At 42.4% G+C, this 8,416-nt stretch overlaps 1 protein-coding gene across 4 annotated transcripts in view; it reads right to left on the bottom strand.

Annotated features, from left to right (window-relative positions):
- CEP152 (centrosomal protein 152) overlaps nucleotides 1–5,935 on the bottom strand; it is a 102,981-nt gene extending 97,046 nt beyond the window's left edge. For all 4 annotated transcript variants that reach the window (XR_002825615.1, XM_023740652.1, XM_023740654.1 and 1 more), the window contains exon 1: nucleotides 5,809–5,935. The gene's annotated coding sequence lies outside the window, so the exon portion shown is untranslated. The remainder of the gene's footprint in view (nucleotides 1–5,808) is intronic.
- Between the last annotated feature and the right edge of the window lie 2,481 nt (nucleotides 5,936–8,416).

Below are 8,416 nucleotides of genomic sequence, written 5' to 3' on the forward strand. Positions count from 1 at the left end.
TGTTCTTACAAATTAATTGTGATTCACAGAAAAGAAAACATCTGTTGTGACAGCAATTCATGGTAAAGAAATATACAAATAGCTAATATAGCTATAAAAAGAAATTTCGATGGTTTGGAAAGTATAACTTAAAACAGTTAAATTTTTGTCCACACAAAAAAGGAGAGAATAATAATCAACTAGAAATGTCCCAAAACAAAAGTTTTAAGAAAAAGCACAAACAAAATTTTAAATTGGATGCGTTAAATAGTGCACAGGTAGTATCATCCATATTTTGCTTCAGCCTTTGAATATCACAAATTCAAATTCCATGCACTACAAAAGAGCTGGATTAATAATTGCTACCCAGAAGCCATCTGCAATCTGGTAAACTCTATACAGCACAGAACAAAAATATGTGTTAGAGGTCCGGTTGCTAAGCTTGATAAAATCAGTCTCTGGCAAAATACTCAGAAAAAAAAAACAAAGCCGAAGGCTGTGAAGCCTCCCCACTGGCAGGTGTGGTTCCAAAAGCGGCACCAAGAGCTCCCTGGGGGACAGCAATGCTGTGGCAGGAGCAGCAGCAAGAGATGGGTTTTCAACTATTTATGGTCAAATGGCTGCTCATGATTTAAATTATACTTGGGGAGCCTGACACCACAAATAAGCTCCCCAGACTTCCAAAGCTCTGAACAATCCTGACAAAATGTAGGCAGGCATCATGGATTACTTGGCCTAATACTACCCTCCATTCAGTCCACTGTCTGCATGTCAATGAAGGGCACTTTGATATGAGCCTAAGGCACAACTCTTTCACTATACTTTTCAGCTGCTAAAATGCCAGTACACTGGAAGCAAAATAAGAAGCATAGACCCAGCAATCTAAATGCATTTTACTATAAGAACTTAGCTCCCCCGTGTTAACAGATGAAAACTATGATCACAAAGCTTTCTGTAAGACAATAGCTCTACAGCAAAAGATACTCCATTTCATCAGAGGTGCCCTTTGTTGTATGACACAACTCTGTTTTTACCACCAAGAAAAAAATGCTGCCAACTAAACTATGACCCACTATCAATTTTAAGATGTAGCTTGATTTAGTAAATGTTAAAATATGAAAACAAAATATGCACTTTAAAACAGATGAAATATGGTATTAACAGATTAACACAAACATGGATTTCAGTGCTGAAGATCCCCATAGGTAGAGTTTTTTGGATTTTTTTTTCAAGGATTGAATTATGTTTCTTGGTCAAGCTCTAATTTGCAGTCCACTTTCTCATCTGTCCTCTCTGGTCTCAGCACCCACTCAAGCCCTCCCATTCAACTCACATTAACTCAAACTCCTCACATCAACTTAAACCCTTCCAGCCTCTGCTGCCTAGACCAGGGCTACTCCCTTCTGTTCTTGTGCAGGGCAAAGGGATAAAAGACAGGTGCACTCCTTTGCTGAGAGGCAAAACACATAAGTTTGGGGATCTAAATCCTTGTCTCCACCCAGTAGCTATAGGAAGCTTCTTGTATATCCAGCATAAAATGAAGATTTGAATATGGAAAAGAGCCCATAAAATACCTGAAATGTGCCACACACACACACGCGCACACACACACACACACACACACACACACACACTATGGTGAGGGAGGAGAAAAAAAAAAACACACTATCCCATGCCCCTAAGGTTTTCTTCACTACTTAAAGTGGACATCAAGTCTACAGAATCTAGAAATAACGAAAAATACTAGCCCATTTAAATCCTATCTCCTTAAAAGAGATGAGCTTAAACTGAGCCTTCAAGACATCCCAGAACCCTCCAGGCAGAAATAATCTTTCCTGCCTCTGAATTCTTGAGTGTTCTCCACCTCTTTTTGTACTTAACTATAAGTACAAGGCAGAATATGGTATTTGGGTTAATTCCTCCTCTATAAGGTAAAAAAGAGGAGCCCTGGTGGTGCAGTGGTTAAGTACTTGGCTGCTAACCAAAAGGTCAGTGGTCTGAACCCACCAGCCGCTCTGGGGGAGAAAGATGTGGCAGTCTGCTTCTGTAAAGAATTACAGCCTTGGAAACCCGTGGGGCAGTTCTACTCTGTCCTATAGGGTCACTGTGAGTCCGAATCGACTCCACCGCAGTGGGCTTGTTTTTTTTTTTGTTCATAAGGTAAAAGAAAGGAACCGTGGTGGTGCAGTGGTTAAGTGTTTGGCTGCTAACAGAAACATCGGCAGTTCGAACCTACCAGCCACTCCACGGGAGAAAGGACCTAGCAATCTGTTCCCATAAAGATTACTACCTAGAAAACCCTTCGAGGCAGTTCTACTCTGTCCTATAGGGTCGCTATGAGTCAGAATCAACTCGACAACACATAACAACAACAAAGGTAAAAGGGAGTTTTTTTTTCCAATCCTTTATTAAGCTGCCATCAGCTGATGGTGAATGTTGAAAAAGAACACTAAGATTTACAGGCATCTGTGCTAAATTTAGGAGCCCCTGGGTGGCATAAATTGTTAAGTGCTCAACTACTAGCCAGATTGGTGGTTGTAACCCACCCAGAGGCACCTCGGAAGACTGGCCTGGCGATCTGCTTTGCAAAGGTCACAGCCTTGAAAACCCCGTGGAGCAGTTCTGCGCTATCAGCGGGGTTACCATGAGTCTGAATTGACTTTACGGCAACTAACAACAACAACGCTAAGTATAGCTACTTAAATAGAGACTTTCTCTTTCTCAGAGGAGGATAAATCCCATGAAGTGTTTGCGTCTGTGTAAAGAGAATGTAAAGGATCAAACTGTATTTTTTTAAACGACATGTTAAGTCAAAACCATGTCATTAAAGAAGAAATCTGAAAATATCTGAAAAAATCAAAATATCCCTCCCTAGGGAAGATAATGTACAAATATGTTTTCTTTCCCAAAACTATAAACTATCAGAGACCTTATGAAAGTATTTTAAACATTAAGGGACATCTGCTTAACTTACTGGCTTAAAAAAAAATTTAAACAAAAAAGGTAATTAGTGTTTTAACTAAAATGTAAAATAAAAGCTACTGCGTTTCTGTGACTTGTTAGTTACCACTAGTGACCACTGCCGTCACAGACTTACTGAAATATTCAGAACAACAGAAGAGACTGCTTCAGAAAAAAGTTTAGCAAGAAAGTAAATTCCGAAGCCATAAAGGAAAAACTTGACCGAATACTAACCAGAAAAAATAAAATTTTCATATGGCAAAAGACATCATTAACAAGTCACAGATTCTGTATGGAGAAATACATCATGAACAAAGTCTAAAGATAAAATAATAATAATAAATGGGAAAAAAAATTTACAAAACACGTGACAAAGTCCTGATACACAAAGAAGTCTCACAGAGAAAGGAGAAAAAGACATAGACTCCAACTGCAGACTACCACATCTTTCTCTGTGGAAAGGCTACTGGGTTCAAACTGCAAACATTTCGATTAGCAGCTGAGCACTTAACTGCTGCACCACTAGGGCTGCTTCTTAAAAATGGGCAACTGACAACGACAATTCATTTCAAAATGAAACGTAAATGCTTAATTAACTTGAAAAGATGCTGAAGCTCATGAAGTAGTCAAAGAAGTGCTCATTTAAACAACGAAATACCATTTTCAACAACTAGATTAAAAAAATAAACTGGTAACACCTAGCGGTGGCTAATTTATAAGAAATAGGTACTCTAATGAATTGCTGGCCAAAGTATGAACTGCTAAAAGCTTCTTGAAAACTATCAGTAATAATAAATTGAAAATGAACATTTGCCCTAGTAATATGAATTTTAAATAAATTTACAGATACTATACCACTAATAAAAATAATTAAATGTGTTGGCTCAGAGGGATGGTCATTAAAAAAAAAATCAAGATGCAGAATAAGTGTACAGTATACTATTTTAAAATTTTTAATAGCAGGCTTGTTATGGTTTTCTTACTAGGTAGACAACTTTTTCTAAACTCATTAACAAGACTCTAAAAAAGTATGTCTAACCTTTTGTGATACTCAGATCAGAGAATGCTCTGACCCAGTATTCATTTTGTTGTCCCTGGTTATAAAAGTTTTCTTTGCCCTCCTTGCAATAAGAAGAAAGACCAATGGGTGTTTAGTCAAGTATATTCCGACTCATAGAGACACAACAGGACAGAGTAGAACTGCCCCATAGGGTTTTCAAGGAGCAGCTGGTGGATTTGAACTGCCGACATTTTGGTTAGCAGCCAAACGCTTAACTACTGCATCTCCAGGGCTCCATTTACTCAACAAACCATTAAAAAGCAAAAATTTCATTGTTTTTGTCTCATCTAATAGCCTATTATAAGCATCCTGAAGGCAGAATTAAAATGCATCTGCCCTCACCCCCAGACATGGTAGCAGATTAGTATATTGTTGCCATCGAGTCGATGCCGACTCCTAGGCACACACAAATATTTGTTGAATAAATATATGTGTGCTAACCTGTAAGGAATCATTATTTCAATAAAAAAAATTTTGAACACCTAACATGTGTTGGGTTATATCCTAGATGCATCTAAGACATGGTACCAGCCATGGACAGCTCACAATCTTCGGGGTGGGGGGTGGGGAGGAACAATGATACACACTAATAATTTCAATGATACATTGAAATAAATTCGGTAGTACAGCAAAGTACAAAGCACAAATTATCTGTACCTAAGAAGAATGAAATGGATAAGAGAGGTTATGGTAACAAAAAGAACCTCAGTATATCTCAGAAAAGATGAATGAGCAGCCTGTGGCAAACCTTACTTCAAACAATACAACGTCCTCTCTGATGAAAATGCCACCCCCAGCCCGCCTCCCCCACGGACTATGTTTCTTATACTTTTCTTATGATATCACCTTCAGCTTCTCTTACTTAGTTGAGTGCATTCGCCTATCTAGCGAGTGTATATAAATTGCCACTTTTGTGGGGGATGTGAGGAAATTTGGCATGACAGCCTGAAACTCAAGCCTATAAAATAGAAAGCGTTAGGTGCCAACAAAGAGGGGTTGTAAGAAGTGCCCTGGGAGTCGGGAAATTCTATTTACTTGCTAGCTGCTCTTCTAGAATGGAAATTCCTAGAGAGCACTAGCCTGTTTTAGCTTCGCAATACGGAATCTACTCATTCATTCAACAATTATTTACCAAACACCAGTGGCAGATGCTGTACAAAATGAGGGGAAGAAAACAGATATATAAACAAATGACAATATTCTGTGATCAGTGCTAACCAGAGTGGCTTGAACAAATCGACTCAGGGTTCCCACGGGATGGAGCGAGTAATCCCGGCACAGAGCAGGCACCTACAGCCTGAAACCCATGGCCGTCGAGTCAATTCCGACTCATAGAGACCCTAGGGATGCATAAATTAATGGTCTTGAATAAGTGAATAGCCTTACCAGGGAAGTCAGTTTGGCGCCTTCCACAGCACAAACAGTCCCGCGAGGCGGAAGCTGCACGGAGCCTGGGAAGCCCGGCAGCTGCCATGGGTGCCAGCGTCACATGCACTGGTCAACCCACGTGTACAGAGCACCCACTGTGAGCCAGGCGCGGCGTCGGGGTGACCAGGCCAGGTCTCGAGGCTACCACAGCAGCCTGGAGGAGACAGGGGTCTCCCAGGCATCACCTCTAAGTAGGATCTTGGGGAAGGAAGAGGTCTCGGTGACACTTCAAAAAGCTGAGCCCCCGCACCCGCGGACAGTCTGGCACTGAGGCATTTGAGGAGGGGGCGGGTCAGCTCCAGGAAGCCTCCGCCAAGATCTTGAGGACCCTACACCTCCTCTAAGCCCAGCCCCAAGGCCAGCCGCGAAGCGAAACTCACCAGTGGCCACAGATGCTGTCACCGCGGGGAACTCTAGCCCCGTCCAAATACCAACTTCTGGCAAGCCCCTTTCCCGGGGCTCTAATCCACTAGCTTCTTCCTAGTGACAACCGAACTCCGGAGTGCTGAGGCCGTTGAGGAGCAGCCGTCTCCTTCAATCGCCAGCTAGAAGCTCGCCTTATGGGCGGGGACAAGACCTCGGGGGCGGGGCGAGGAGGCGGAAGTCTCCGCCCTCCTCAAGCTTGGTTGAGAAGTCCGCCTGCGGTTGTAATAGTACGGCTGTTTGAAAGCGGGCGCCAGAGGTGGCGGGAAGCTCCTCTGTACGCCCAATGGTGGATTCGTGAGCCAATTACGAAAGGGTTGCCTCTCGAGTGGGCGTCTCCTACTCTCGGCCAGGGTGGGGCCCCGTTGCGGTACCCCAACCCCTTCCCCCGCCACCACCTGGCGTGGAGGGAGGCTGGAGTGGTGACTCGTGCCCCTGCGCTTTTCACTTTTAAACCCCAGTTCTTCGCTGCAGGTCAGAATCCCTCAGCTTCTCCACCAAGCTCTCGCCTTGGAGGTTTTTGCATTTGCCCTTCGGTTCTCTGAGGTGCCTGCCTCACCTAAACAGCTTCAGATAGTGTTTCGCTTTGTCTTCTTGTTCACCTTGTTTTGCCTTGTTTTAATTTGTGTTTCTCTAATTACTGATGAGATGGTACATTTTCCCACAGATTTATTCACTCCTTGAATTTCCTCGAGTGTGGATGTTCTTGTCACTTAGGTATATGTTAGTTTCTCCTTTAAGACAGCACCACCAGTCTGCAGTAAACCCATGACTCTATGCAGTGGTTAAAAGGGTTCCACTGAACGTCAAGGAGTAGGTAGCAGCAGGCTCATATGTCCTTTTAACACTTTCCGTTGTATACTAGTATGGAGTAAACTGTCTATTAAGGCTCTTCATAATCTGGCTAATTTTCCTTTGCTACTTTGCCATCCCACCCCATGATGCCTACACTCTGACACCTGTAACCCCATCAACTGGTATAGGGTCTGGCACGTAATAGGTACTCAACCTATAGTAATAGAATGAATGAAATCACAGGCCGAGCTACCCATGGTTCCCAGAGTGCTTCTGTTTGGTTCAAACTATTTCTTTCACCCGTATTGCCCTACCTCACTTCACCTACTCATCCTTCAAGATAGATGAGTACCTCCTTTCATGCACACACCTTCCTCCCGTGGCTGAAATGATCATTCCTACCTCTACACTGTGTACACATCCCATCATAGTTCTCATTACCTGTTGTTAGTTGTTATGTGTCTCTTTCACTCAGCATACTGTGACTATCTGGAGGTACTTACATTGCTTCTTGAGCATCTAACATAGTTCATGGCCCATGGTATGCACTCTATACAAGTTTGTTAAATGAACAAATAAATGAAGTTTTTTTGTGTGCCAGAAAAAAAAAAAAAAAAAACAAAGGCATCAGGTAAATGGCAGTTGTTGAACCCGGGCCAAGGTATCTGTCTGTTAGTGAGAGCTAGGCTTGGGGACTTTTCAAGTGCACTGAAGTCCATCAGCAAGCTGTGTGTAGCGTCTGTGCTAAGTGTTAGGATGGAATGCAGCAGCAAGAATGTTAAGTAATCCCTGCCCACAAGCGACTGTTTCTTAGAGAGATGAAAGATGTATACATAAAAGATGTAGGAGGTAAAAAGCACATAAGGAGAGAGTGTTTATTATCCCTTACATAGTGCTTTTTAGTTTGGTACATACTTGGACAGACACTATGTCAATTTCTCCTCACAATAACCCTGTGCGGGGCTAGGACAGGTAGTCTTACCCCCATTTTACAGCTGAAGAAACTGACAAAAAAGAAAGTAAATGACTTGTCTAAGGCTACACGGCTAATTCAAGACAGAGGCAGAGTTTGGGCCCAGGTCCTCCATCTCCATGGTTAGTGGTGGCTCAGTGGTAGGATTCTTACCCTCTATGGGAGAGACCAAAGTTCAATTCGCGGCCAATGCACCTCAGCACAGCCACCTCCTGTCTGTCTGTGGAGGCTTGCATGTTGCCATGATGCTGAACAAGAGCTTCCAGACTGAGACTAGGAAGAAAGGCCTGGCAATCTCTTAAAAAATCAGCTGATGAAAACTTTACCATCACAATAGTTCAATCCCATTGTGCATGGGGTTGCCATGAGTAGGGTCCTACTCGACAGCAGTTAACAGCAACTACCTTTATCCTCAAATCTAGAGCTTATCACTTCAGATAAAAGATTTTGGTGTGACTTAAGCACTGAAGTGACATAGATGCAGAATACAGAATAAATCAGAAGCCCCTGCCTGAGGTAAATTTGAATCCATTTTAATTGGTGGGAAGGAGTGGAGTTATGGATATATTGTAACCAATGGAATTTTCATTGGCCATCTATCCTGTTTAAGTCCTGGCCTAGGTACTTGAACATAAAGTATAAGGCAGGACCCTTGCCCTCAAGGTACCCCCACCCTATATGGGGTGAGAATGCTTACATAAAAAAGACAACGGTTAATAAAAATAATAATAGTTTACTAAGTGTGTTGTTGTTGACATTGTTGGGTGTCATTAGAGTCTTTTTGACTCACAGTGACT

Source organism: Trichechus manatus, unplaced genomic scaffold (assembly GCF_000243295.1).
Source record: "Trichechus manatus latirostris isolate Lorelei unplaced genomic scaffold, TriManLat1.0 scaffold00161, whole genome shotgun sequence".
NCBI classification, from domain to species: domain Eukaryota; kingdom Metazoa; phylum Chordata; class Mammalia; order Sirenia; family Trichechidae; genus Trichechus; species Trichechus manatus.